The sequence below is a fragment of the Orcinus orca genome, chromosome 10, assembly GCF_937001465.1.
Source record: "Orcinus orca chromosome 10, mOrcOrc1.1, whole genome shotgun sequence".
Classification (NCBI taxonomy): Eukaryota; Metazoa; Chordata; class Mammalia; order Artiodactyla; family Delphinidae; genus Orcinus; species Orcinus orca.
The window spans coordinates 91,646,566-91,661,114 of NC_064568.1; the positions used below are offsets into that span (position 1 = coordinate 91,646,566).

Sequence of the window (14,549 nt, forward strand, 5' to 3'; positions counted from 1 at the left end):
ATAAATAAGAACATGACTGAAAACAGGCCATTAGATTTGACAATTAGGTCATTAATGGCTTTTCTCTGGTGCAAGCCAAATCTCATTATGGTGAGTTTTAGACGGGATCCAAATCATTTCAGTGAGCTAGAGTTTCATAGCATGAACGTTGCTTGAAACAGATGGCTGTTTGAGATTTGTGGATGTTTTGTTTCTCTGAGATTTTTAACCTTAATAAAATTTCTTGCCATGAAATAGTAAGAATAAGAATAGCGACCATTCATCATCCACTTGCTAAGCACCCAGCACTCTGCTAAGTGTTTTATCACACTATTACTCATATTTAACAACAATCCTAGAAAGAAGGTATTGTTATATTCTGGTCCCATGGTTAGTATATACTACAGTGAGGTTGGGGCCCAGCTCTTCAGTTCCAAAGTTTGTGCTCTTTGAAACACAGTCTGAACAGTGTGATATATTTGAATAATGACATTTTCACAGTAAATTAACAATAAAGCAAATGTAAACTTCTCAGATTTTGTAGGGAAAACAGTGTGAAGTGTATATTGGTTGAATTGCAATTAGATTGAGAGAATATCTCTGGAAAATTCTTTCTGAGTCAGTAGGGAACTGGTAAGGAAGCCTTGGAAATATTATTTTGGCCATATCAATAAGCAAACAATTCAAATTTCATTTAAAGCTCCCAGAGAATTTCATCCTTGGCTAATACAGTCCTACAGTTCTATGGTGCCTGATTTTTTAACCATCTTAAAATGACTAGCCAAGTTGCCTTTTAAATTCATACCTGCTATTGAATACTTACCTGGCTGGCCCATCTAGAGCAGGACTTATGAACAGTCTTCCATACACACTTTCATATATGGCTTTTTATTTTATTAAAAAATTCACTGGACTTTCTGGATGAGAGTTATTAAGACACATATTATACCTTGGCTTAAGTCAGAAATGTATAGTTTAGCACTTATAAATTTCATTGTAATTTTTATTCTAAGCTTCACCAGGAATTTCAAGTTTGTATTTTACTATCTCAGAGCCTGAAAATTAAGTGACTATTAAAAGTAAGAATTGGGGCTTCCCTGGTGGCACAGTGGTTGAGAATCTGCCTGCCAATACAGGGGACACGGGTTCGAGCCCTGGTCTGGGAAAATCCCACATGCCGCAGAGCAACTGGGCCCATGAGCCACAACTACTGAGCCTGTGCGTCTGGAGCCTGTGCTCCGCAACAAGAGAGGCCACGATAGTGAGAGGCCCGCACACTGCGATGAAGAGTGGCCCCCGCTTGCCACAACTAGAGAAAGCCCTCACACAGAAACGAAGACCCAACACAGCCATAAATTAATTAATTATTTTTTTAAAAAAAGAGATCTTAAAAAATAAATAAATAAATTAAATTAAAGTAAGAATTATTTCATGTGAATCCTTAGGAATGACTGTTAGAAAATAAATATTAGGCAGAACAGAATAATATAGGTGTGTTTCATTTACTAATTTATCAAATCTTATTGAATAAACACCTGAAGAGAGCAGAGTACTGGACTGAGTACAATAGGGAAGATACTCCTTACCCTCCCTAACCTTAACTGAGGTTAAGGAGTATCTACATTGTTCATAGTAGAACAATGAAACTAAGTGAATGGATTTGCATAAGAAACAAGCAAAGTAGTATATCTGCAGCTACAAAATTATATAAAAGTCTGTCCTGAACTTCTGTATACTATTCAACATTCAATTTACAGAAAAAATAAATGTAAGCACCTCATGACAAATAGTTCACTTTAACAGACGCATTGTAAGTTTTCCTTAAACAGCAAACTCTTCTTATACATATTTCTAGTGTGATTCTTTGGAACCTTGATCTCCCACTCTATCCCAAACAATTTTGTTTTTTGTTTTTGTTTTCTCTTACAGGACTAAGCTTTATCCCAGTACTAGGCGTCTACTTTCAGTGTATGGACTTGACTTTTACTTCACAGAGAACACAGAGACCATCCTCCTGCATCTAATTAGCTTTTCCTTCAACCTTTTGTATAATGAAGAGAGTATCTCACTTCCAATCAAGGTTCGGCCCCCTCAAAGATACTGTGAGTCCTAACCACCTCCACTGCTTTTAGACTTTACCCCTTGAGTTTCTCCTCTTTTGCTTTGTATTTCAATCTGCAATTAAATACATTTACTGTTCACTGCCAGTCTTTTCACCGAAGTTTCCCCAGCCATGGTTTATTTGGCAGTTCACCCCCTAATCGTTTCCTCAAAATGACATTATATAAATCACATTTCCTGGGCTTTTGCACATTCAAAACTGTTTTCCTGTAGTCTTTAAACTACAGATGGAAGACATCTTGGTCATAGATAAGATCTTTGGCCCATTCTTTCTTTTCTTGAATATACAAAATTGTTCCACTGTCTTTTTGGATTAATTTATATCTTTAGAAAAGTCTGATGCCTGCCCAACTTCATTCCTCCATAAGTGAGTTGATGTTTTTACCTGCTTGTCCAAAACTTACTTTCTTTATTCTAATCACTTTAAGATATGTGCTGATGTTGACTTTTCTAGATCAATTTTCCCTGGTACACAGTAAGCCCTTTAAATATGTAGATTCATGCCTTATATTGTTTTTAGAAAAGTTTCCTTTAATTGTATTTTTAAACATTCATTCTGTTCTTTTGTTTTGGTTTTCTTCTTGGGAGACTCCATATGTATAAGTTTGCTTGTGTTTTTTTCCTATAATTTTGCCTCTAATTCTTTTTATTTCTGTATTTCTTGTTCGTTTCATTCACTTTTCCCATACTTTGTCTCCTTCTGTGCTTTCAATGGTGCCTACTCTTCTTGTGTTCTAATTTAGACTTCTGAAAAAAATTTTTCCTTTTTCTTTTGTTTCTTCCATGGTTTCTGCCAAATCCCATTGCACCTCTTCTTTTAATTATTTCGTCATCTGTTGTCTGGTCCTGAGTTCTTGTATTTGTGCTTTTTACCCCTTCATTAATAACAGTTATTACTTGCTAAATAATCAAGTAATGTTAAGTTACAATTTTTATCTGCTTCTTAGCAATACTTTTCTGGTGCATTTCATTGTCTATAGGAAAATTTTCCAATTCTTTTCCACAGTTTGATAATATCTCTGTATAGCTGCTTTTCCACCTCCTTTTGCTGTTACTCATATTTGAATGAGTTTAATTTTCCTGGACTAACTTTTTGAAAAGGTTACTAGCGGGTAGAAAGGAAGGACTAAGGAGTTCCAGTCTGCCAAGCTTTACAGCTCATGGGCTCTCTCTGTTCCTGTCTGTTGCAACAGACTATTTCCTTTAAAAATAATGCCAGTTATTATTCAACCACATTCCCTTTGCCCTTAAGGTTCAGAATGGTTTCCATTGATGTGATCTTCCAGTTTCTTCACCAGCCACTGCCACACAGGACATATCTCTTACCTTCCAAGGTAGGATCTCCACTTTTTGTTGGTGCATTCTGATTTGTACTTTCTGTAGTCTGCCACCTGTGTGGACCCCAGACCCTTCCCATCTCTCCAGAATTCCACACCCTGTTCCATCTCATCTAGGGTGAATATATCTCAGTTTGTCCAAGGATTGAAGAAGTTCCTAAGACTGGGATATTCAATGCTAAAGCTAGGAAAGGTCCAGGCAAACTTGGACCAGTTGGTCACTCTGAATTCATCCTTGCTCATCACTGCAGTTGGCATTCAGGATGGGGCCCGCCTCGTCTGGAAGTAAACACTTACTGTCTTTCCTGAAATTCACCACAGCTAATGCCCTATTCACCATCCTTCTCATTGTCCATCACCATTTACCATGCAGCTCCTTGACTGCTCCTATTGGCTTCAGTTGCTTTGGGCAGTATGTATACATAATGCATAGTTGAAGAGATCTCTGGTTCTCCAGGTTTTACTGAAAATGGAGTTTGTGAAGTTTTTTTCACTCAACTTGCTCTATATAATTTCGAAGAGGAGAAGTGGAAACATTCAAACTAAGCCTCTCACATGTTTCCTTGGAGCTCAAAAGATATTTTCTGTTGTCTTAATAGAGTTCCAGGTTGAAGAGCTTCACTTCTAATATAATTGAATTTCTTAACCAAGAGAACTCTGCAGTCAAGACTGTGATGCTTAGAATAAGCAGACCATGTAAGCAATACCCCACACAAAATGATGAGCCAGCAAGGTGAACTTCAGGCTGTGTATGCTGCACATTACACAAGCACATCAAGGCACACAAAAGTACAAAAGCACAAGCATCAAGTGCTGTGTGGATACAAAGTAATAAAAACAGTGTGGGAAACTCTGATAACTAAGAAATCATAATGGGAGTTAAATAACAGCCTGAAGAGAGGGTAGGTGGAACACAGAACCAGGTTGTTTTTTTTTTTGCGGTACGCGGGCCTCTCACTGTTGTGGCCTCTCCCGTTGCGGAGCACAGGCTCCGGACGCGCAGGCTCAGCGGCCATGGCTCACGGGCCCAGCCGCTCCGCGGCATGTGGGATCCTCCCAGACCGGGGCACGAACCCGTGTCCCCTGCACCGGCAGGCAGACACTCAACCACTGCGCCACCAGGGAAGCCCCAGAACCAGGTTTTGAATAAGCCCTCTTTGAATAAAAAGTTGCTGTTTTTTTTATTATAGCCAATTCATAAATACAAGTGTAAAAAATAGGCAGAATAAGTGCTCCTATATGCAAATCATTGTGCCACATGCAGAGGCATTGGTTATTTTACTTAAACCTAACAACTTTTCAAGGTAAGCATAATGAAATTGAGTGTCGGAAAAGTTAAAATAACCAATATCATTCAGCTAGCAAATTCCAAAGCTAGGATTCAAACCTGGGCATCTCTGGGACCAATGCCCATACTCTTCTTGCTACATCACTCTGCCTCTTTTCAGTCAAAGGAAGGAATTAATGGAAGTTCAATGCATGGAAGAGAAACCTTGAGGGAGATAGTAACTTAAAACAGGGGCCTGGGGAGGGCAGTCATTGAGTTCTAACCAGATGTGGCAAAAGCTCAGGTGTAAATAGTATAACTGCAGCAGAAACACAGAGGGAGCAAGAAAGGCAGCAACGATATTTATCAAGATTTTTAATGCAATTGCTTCCACAAGCTAGAGAGACATTTAAGACCTGAACAACTCGGTGCATCTGATTTCATCCCCTGACAGAAGCCCATTTTGACGAAGTGGGAATTAAATTCACAAATGTAAGAAACTAGAATAGTTTATCAAATTTCTTCCTGCTGTTATGAAAAATAATGTTGTGATAGGGAATGAGATTAAATCTCTCAAAAATCAAATTTAGTTTAAAAAAAGAGAGAGGGTGGCAGGCTAACTGGTCTACCAGAGGAGACAGAGGTATCAGGTTTAATTCTTGGAAAAGGGTTTGCAAAAAGAAAGTCTGACTCTTCATGTTCCTGAAAAGTTATTAAAATTAGGTAAGTTCCAAGCATTTATAAAGTGTTAGCTTATAGCCCCTTCCCAAATTACAAACATGATGCATCCAAAGACTCAGGTGATCAGGATGACATCACTGGAATCATCTTCATCTTCAATCAACCCTCACACAGACTCCACTAGGAGCAAAGCCCTCTGCATGTTTAACCTTGGCTTCTGCATAGTGCCCCAAGAATAGAAAGAAATTTGGGTTTGCAAGCCTTCAGTTGATAGGCAAAAACTGCACCATGCAGGAAGCTAAATGATTTGAAGGGCATATACAGTCTTGACCAGAAACCTCCCTGCAATGCCATAAATCTTAATTTCATTAATTTCCAGCTATTCCAGTAATTTATTCAATAGGAAAATAAAATATTAACCCTTTATCTCCAGATACCAGTGCATTTGAATTCCACTAATCTTTATCTAGCTACTCCAGCCCATACTGACCTCTCCTTTCTCTGAAAATTATTCCAATGGCTCATATAGTTGGACTCTTAATTAGTTTTGTAATTGTTTATATCAGTAAGCTTGGATGCAAACTAGAGGATAAGTTCTTTAAGCATTAGCTCTAAACATTGTGATAATGCAGAGAAAATTCTTGGAGAAAACAGAAACCGTCAGACAGGAACTCCCTGTGCTGCCCAAAGACACAACATACATACTATCTTTCATCCCTCTAGCTGAGGCCAATTCTTCCCTCTGCATTCCAGATTCTATCCTTTCTGATTTTGTCAAGAACTTTGCATTATTTAGTGTGTATCTCTTGTATGGTTAATCTTTTCTTTCCTATTGGTCCCTTTCTATTGTATTCAACCATGCTCAAGTATCTCCAGATTTTCAAACTTTCCCATGTACTTTCTCCCCATTCTCACTAAACATTATTACTCTCTCCTCCCTTCATGGAAAACTTCTCCAAGGATTGTCAAGTGTCAAAGTTCCTCTATCTTCATATCAATATTCTTCACACACTCTAACCTGGCTTCTCTCTCAAATGTGCCATTTAATTCCATCCAAACAATTGTATAAGGTGATCAGTGACTTCCATGGTATCAAATTCAATGGAATCTTTTTATTTTATTTGACATCTCAAAATATGCAACACTGTTATTCACGCCCTCTGACCAAAACATCCTCTTTGCTTTCTGACATAAAACTCTTCTAACTTGATTTCCTACTCAATACACTTCATTCCCTTTCTTGGATACTTCAGCTCTACCAACTCTTTAAATGGTAGAGTTCCTAATTGAATTTCCCTGGGCTTTTTCTCACTGGGTCAGTAAGTGGCCTGTTACTCTGGGTTTATTTTTCATGATAGGCTGGGATTCCAAATATGTAAGTGTGCTATTTTTATTTTATGTTGGAAAACTCTCTTCCCTTCTGAGTAGCAGAGCTAACATTAATTTTTTGGCATAGTGTGGAAAAGTATAAAAAATTTTCCAGGACTTCATCTTATCTGTTATTATTTGATTTCGATTTTCAGGTAAAACGGTAATGGACCAAGGGGTGATGTCAGTGAAAACAGTTGAGTAGGATCATCGAAAATTCTGTCTCTGTGAATGCAATAAGACTACTGGCAAAATTGTCAGAATCAACTTTTTCAGAACTCTGATAATTAACCAAAGGCTTTCAGCAATCCAGGGAGTGTTTATTCAAGAAAAACATATGACTCTCAGTAAGAACAGTGACCTTTGTAGCATTTTTATTCCCATCACCCCCTCCCCACCTCCATGGTAACTTTGAAAGCCAGCAGCCTGAAATCACAGTGGAAACCAGTAGCCTAGCAGCCACTGGAGGCGGGGGACGGAACTGAAGCTCCATCAAAGCCTCATCTTGTGCCAACAAATCAGATAATCTAAATAAAATGGACAACTCCCTAGAAAGATACATATGACTAAAACTAACTCAAGAGAAATAGAAAATATGAATAGACCTATAACAAATAACATGACATTAGTAACCAAAAACTTCCCACAAAGAAAAGCCCAGGACCAGATGGCTCCACCACTCAGTACTACAAAATATTCAAAAAAGAATTCATATGAATACTTCACAAACTCTTCCAAAAACTAGAAGAGGGAAGAGCACTTCCTAACTCCTTCTATGAGTCCAATATTGCCTTGAAACCAAAACCAGACACTCACAATGAGAAAAGGAAAAATACACACAAATATTCCTAATGAATAGTGATGTAAAAATCCTGAACAAAATACTAGCAAACAAAATTCAGCAACACATAAAAAAGATTATATATACCATGTGACCAAGTGGAATTTATCCTACAAATACAAAATTGGTTCAACATAGAAAAATGAATCAATGCAGACACCACATTAGTAAAATAAAGGGTTAAAAGCCACATGATCATCTCAATAGGTACAGAAAAAGCAATGGACAAAATCCAAAACCCTGCATGACAAAAACATTCAATAAACTAGGAATAGAAGGAAACTCCTTCAATCTAATAAAGGGCATCTATTTTTTTAAAAACCACAACATATTTAATAGTGAAAGACTAAAAGCTTGAAAGATTAGAAACAATACGAAGATGTCCATCTCACCACTTCCATTCAACATTGTATTGGAGATTCTAGCCATGCCAATTAGGCAAGAAAAAAAAAAAAGACATCCACATTTTTTAAAAGAAGCAAATTTATGTCTATTTGCAGATAACATAGTCTTCTTGTATACAGAAAATCATAAGGTACCACCAAAAATAAAACTATTAGAAGCAGCAAACACATTTAGCAAGGTTGCAAGATATAAGATCAATGTACAAAATCAATTGTATATCTATACATTAGCAATAAACAATCTGAAAATGAAAATAAGAAAACAATTTTATTTACAATAGCAACAAAAAGAATAAATACTTAGGAATAAATTTAACCAGAAAGTATAAAATGTGTACACTGAAAACTATAAAACATCTTTGAAAGAAATTAAAGAGTATCTGTAAAATGGAATTTTACATGTATTGAAGTTCATGTATTGAAGTTCATGTATTGAGTTCATGTATTGAAGGATTAAATATTTTAACCCGAAAATACTCCCCAAATCAATCTACAGATTCAATACAAAGTCCATCAAAATCCAAGTTGCCTTTTTTACACATATTGCCAACCTGATCCTAAACCTCATATGGAAATGCAAGTGAATCAAAATATTCGAAAACAATCTTGAAAAAGAATTACAAAGTTAGAAGACTCACACTTCCTGGTTTCAAAACACACTACAAAACTACATTAATCAAGGCTGTATGGTACTGGCATAAGGACAGAGATATAGAAAAATGGAATAAAATAGAGAGTTCAGAAATAAACCCATAGGCTTTTGACCAACTGATTTTTCACAAGCATGAGAAGACAATTCAATGAAGAATATTCTTACCACCAATAGTACTGGGACAACTGGCTAACACACACAAAAGAATAAAGTTAGATCCCGACCTCACACCACACACCAAAATTAACTCAGAATGAACCAAAGACCTAAATGCTAGAGCTAAACCTATAAACTATTAGAAGAAAACATAGACATAAATCTTCATGACCTTTAGGTTAGTCAATAATTTCTTAGATATGACACCAAAAAAACCCAGGCAAAACAATAAAAAATAGATAAATTAGACTTCTTCAAAATTAAACACTTTTGTGCTTCATATGACACTATCAAGAATGTTAATACAACCCCTGGAATAGAAGAAAATATTTGCAAATAATATATCGGACAAGGGACTAATATCCAAAATATATAAAAACTCTTACAACTTATTATTCAGCCTTAAAAGAAATTAAGTACTGCTATATGATAAAACATGGATGAACCTTGAAAACATGATGCTAAGAAGGAGCTAAACACAAAAGGCCACATATTGTATTGTTCCATTTAGATGAAGTGTCCAAGGTACTCTAAGGTAAATCCATAGAGACAGAAAGATTAGTTAGCACGTGCTAGAGGCTGTGGAGAAGGGAGAATGGAGAGTACCTTCCAGTGGGTACTGGATTTCTTAACATAAAAATACTCTAAAATTAGATTGTATCAATGGCTGCACATGCTGAATATACTGAAAACCACTGAACTGTATGCTTTAAGTGTATGCATATTATGGTATGTGAATTATATTTCAATAAAAAAATTTAAAAGGGACTTATGCCACTCAGTAATGCCACACTTAGGTATATATTCTATGGAGAAACCTCACAAGGAGACATGTACAAGAATATTTATTCCTGGGCTTCCCTGGTGGTGCAGTGGTTGAGAGTCCGCCTGCCGATGCAGGGGATGCAGGTTCGTGCCCTGGTCCAGGAAGATCCCACATGCCGCGGAGCGGCTAGGCCCCTGAGCCATGGCCACTGAGCCTGCGCGTCCGGAGCCTGTGCCCCGCAACGGGAGAGGCCACAACAGTGAGACGCCCGTGTACCAAAAAAAAAAAAAAGAATATTTATTCCTGCATTGTCTGAGAAAAAATAGAAACAAATTAAAGATCCATCAACAAAAGAATGGATAAATTATGATTTTTTTATACAGCAGTTTAAATGCACTAAAGCATGTGTATTAATGTATATTGAGTGAGAAGTTAAAGAAGCCCAAAACATATCGTTTAATAAGGATGGAAAACAGGCAAAGCAATGTTATAAATTATTTATGGGTACACATATAGTACAGGTATAAAATATTCACAAGAATTAAAACTCCATGTTCAGGATACTTGTTACCTCTGCTGATGGCAGGAAAGAAATGGAATCAGGTTAGCTACAGGGGCTTCAACTATATCTGTAAGATTTCAACTTGGAAAGGAGAAGGGAGGTAGGGAGAAAGATAGATCTGAAGAAAATTTTTAAAATCATTATAGGAATGAGCTGAGTGGTAAATACATGATTTTTTGTTATATTAGTGTCTATACTTTTCTGTGTGTGTGAAATATTTTATAATAAAATGAAAGATATGCTACTATTTAAATATACGTATATTTTATATATCAATGGATATAGATATAAACAAAACATAATCAAATATAATTTGAGTTTAACTCACCAGTTCTTCCAAGTGTAGAGACCAGAGAAATTAGAACTTAAAGTGGCTTACTAGTCTACTGATGTATTTTGCTAATTAATTTTCTAAGCGATCTCTATAGAGATCTCCTTTTAATCTTAAGATAATTTTTTTTACTGTTTGAAAAATCAATTCATGATTATTCTCAATATTTAGAAACTACGATAAAGTATAAATAATTCAATATAAAATTACATACATAATCATACTGCTGAGAGATAGCCGCTATTTATATTTATATAAATATATTTATATTTATATCTGGGTACTTTCAGTCTTTTTCTTACGGCAGACATATATCTTTTTATATAAAATTAGGGTCATGTTATTCACATGTAAATTAGACTCTCATTTGTCTGCTGAAAACTTCCAATGCCTTCCTAATACCCTCGTATAAAATCTAAACTCTTTACCTAACCTTTGCCTCAGAGACCCTATAGGATGTAGGCCTGCTTGCCTGGTCTTCTCTCACTCTCCCCCCCACCTATTCTATTTAAACCTCATTAGCCTTCTAATTGGACTAAGCTTGCTACCAACACAGCACTTTTGCACATGTTCTTCTTTCTTCCTAGGATGTTCTTCTCTCATGGAATTGTTTGGATTATTGTTCATCAAATATTCACCTACCTCTCCCACTCTAGATGGAATATGCTTCCCTGTCCCATTGACAGGCTTGTTGGGGTGATATGCTTTGGAATTTGCAATGGAATGTCAGCAAACATGGTAACAGTTTGCAATATGCTGGGATGGCGAGGTTTGCCCTCTTGTGCCTCTGTCATCACCACGAGAGGAACATACCCCAGCTGACCTGTTAGTCCAAGAAGGATGAGACTCACATGATGCAGGCCTGGGCATAATTTTCACCTTGGTGCCAAGCCATGCCAAGCTCACACTGAATCAGCTAAGCCCTGTCTACCTACCTCAGAGAGAATAAATTATGTGGAGAGAATAAATTATTTTAACTTATCTTAAACCACTGAGTTTTGTGGTGGTTTGTACCCAAGATTATTATGGCAATAGTTCATGGATATATCCTGTATCTTTGCATAACTTATTCTTGCACTTCATTTAAATCTTGATTCATGTGTCACCTTCTTTAAGCCACTTTTTATCCCCTTGACTCTGCTTTATATTTATCCATGATATGATCATAATATGTATTTGTTTGCTTGTTGTCTCCCCACTAGAATGTAAGCTCATGAGAATAGACACTTTATATTGTTTACGGCAGTCTCCGTCATGCCTAGAATGTGCCATGAACATCGTACATACTCAATAAATAATTCTTGAGTGAATGAATATTTGGACTTTTTTTTAAACTTTGTATCATACCCTAGACATCTAGTTTTAGACATTTAATTTACTTCTTACTTTTGCTATTATAAATAACATTAGGATAAATATCCTAGTTCCTAAATCTTTCAGTATATCACTGATTATTTCCATAGAATGTCTAAGTCAAAAGGTTTTGAACAAATTTGGGATTCTAAATGTATTTGAACAAATTTTTCTCTCTTAAGTTTGCATAGATTTTTACTTTGACCTATAACAAGAGAAAGGTTTTCATCAAAATTTTGCAAAACTTAGTTTTATAATTTTTAATCAGTAAGATTTAAAATGGTACGCCATTCTTTTCATTTGCATCCTCTGCACTGTTGATAGGGTTAAACTTTTTCTACATGAATAACACATTGTTATTAATTCTTTGAGAAATAGGTATTCATGTTCTTTGCCCAGTTTTTCTATTAGTATGTTAAGTTTTTCCTCTTTGATTCTTAAGAACTCCTTTTATCTAAAGGCCGTTAAGTTTTGTGGAGAATCTCAAGCATCGTAAATATTTTCTCCAACTTTTTTTTTTTTCCACTTTAAGCCACTGAAGCATAGCACATATAATATCAGCTTTTCAGACAGGAAGAGCTGAATTTGAACACCAGCTTTGCTTCTTCCTAACAGTATGATTTTGAGCAAATTATTTATCCTCAAAAAGCTTCCGTTTCTCATCTGGAAAATGTGAAGTATAATACCTACCATACAGGACTGGTTTTAAGCAACATTAACTCTGATTAATTTAATCAAAATAATGTACTGGGAAGATACTGAGATAGCTCACCAAATGATGGAAGAGGTAAACCATCAGGCCTTAGGAAGGGAAAGAACCACAAGCAGCCCCAGGCGTCAGCAGCAGGAGCCCTTCCGTGGACTGCCCTGCTAAGGTCCAGCCAGCACATGACCCAGCTCTACTTGCTCTTTGTCCCTGGTGTCTACATTCAATATCCAAATTCCTGGTTGAGAGAATTTGACTCTCCTAATCTAGGTTATATGCCTCCCTCTATAATCAGGAAATGGGGCTTCATTACAGAAAGAAGAGGTGGTAAGTGTGTGAAGCATGCAGCCCCAGCCGAATAACAAAAAAGAGGGGAGGAAGGGAAGGGAGGAAGGAAGAGGAGAGAATGAGGGGGACAGGGAAGGGGAGAGGAAGGGACAAGAAAGACAGAGAGAAGGGAGGGAAGGAGGAGGAAGGGAGAGAGGCAAGCTACTCCCATTAAAGTGCTAAGCTCCTTATCTGCCCCTTTAGTAAACTGGCAGAAACAGTATACTATGCACTATTTTTCTCTGGATTTTACACATATTGAGAAAAATGAGATTCCACTGAAACCAGAATCTTAAATAAGTTTCTCATGGTAAGTTATCTTTTGCTCTTATTGAGCTTATTCCCAAGAGAGTCAGCCCTTGAATCAAACTGCAAATCTTCTCAGCACTCTAAGGGCTTAATGCTTAGTAGTAGCTGTAAAGCAGCAGCAGGGCTTTTCTGTTGACTCTGCTTCCCTAGGATACACTATGCATGTTTAATTGTACTCTTGAATAGAACAGAATCCTGAATGGAACAAGTACCTGAACACAACCTTTCAGAAGATCCAATATTTCAAAGCCAAAATAGAAATGCCAGAATATCAAGTTTTCAAATTTATATAAAATAACCATGATGGAAAATTCTCCAAAAATATTATCCTTGGAATGGACTTAACCCTTCCAGGACTTAATTTCCTGTCTTTAAAATGGGTTTAATGGTATCTACCTCTCATGATTACTCTGAAAATTAAAACAAGATGAAAATAAGATTGAAATTATAAGCACCTTATAATAGAAATCCACATTCCACTATCTCTTTTTCCTTTGAGCCAACTGAAAGCCCTATGAAAACTTTCTTTGCCACAAAGATTTTATATACATATATATTTATATATAAATATATAAGCATATAATATATAATGAATAGGGAGTATAATAATAAAGACCATAATTAAAGTATTTAACAAGAGGCCTATAAAACATCTTATCAGTATCCAAACATGATATTACTCTTCATCGCAACCCTGCAAGTTCCATTTTACAGATGAAGAAAGTAAAGCTCAGAAAGTTTAAGGAAGGGGCAGGTCAAAGTTCAAACTTATCTCTGACTCAAGAGTTCATGCTCTTTCCACTAAGCTACATTATCTCCTAGGAAGATACAATGATTCATAAAGAAATCACTATAGAACTAGACAGCACAGTAATCAACTGCTCAAGATCTCTTCAGCCAGTGTTCTGAAAGAACAGGAAGTAACCACTGAGTGGTTTAATGTATCTAACTTCAGCACCACCCTTAGTTCTATATGGGCATATGGGAAAAATCTTGTCTGCAGCTTTGGGAGAAGACTCCATGGAGGAGGAGGGATTCCAAATGCCATGAAACATGGTTTGAGAAAACCACCAAATTTTAGGTCAGTAAAATTTTTACTGATCTCCCCCATCCGCGTACCCAGCAATTCAGACTGCTATTTTTGCTAGTAAAGAAAAGGAAGAAAAATAAGAAAGAGGAAGCAAAGGAGGAAAGGGAAGAAGAAAAGGAGGAGGAAGAGGGCGGGGAGAAGACAAGACCAACCAATCTGAACAAGTCTGTTATCAACAGTTTTCATGACTGGTAACCTTTGATCATTTTTTTTCCCTCTGATGGGCCATAGTATTTGAAGTAAATCTTTCAAAGAACCTGATATTTCAAAGACAAAAGGGAAACTCCAGCATGCCAAGT

At 36.6% G+C, this 14,549-nt stretch overlaps 1 long non-coding RNA gene across 1 annotated transcript in view; it reads left to right on the forward strand.

The window, feature by feature from the left end:
* The window catches only part of LOC125965685 (uncharacterized), an 89,399-nt gene extending 87,466 nt beyond the window's left edge, over window positions 1–1,933 (forward strand). Inside the window, exon 4 of the long non-coding RNA XR_007479917.1 lies at window positions 1,909–1,933. This is a non-coding gene — a long non-coding RNA (uncharacterized LOC125965685). The remainder of the gene's footprint in view (window positions 1–1,908) is intronic.
* The last annotated feature ends 12,616 nt before the right edge of the window (window positions 1,934–14,549 follow it).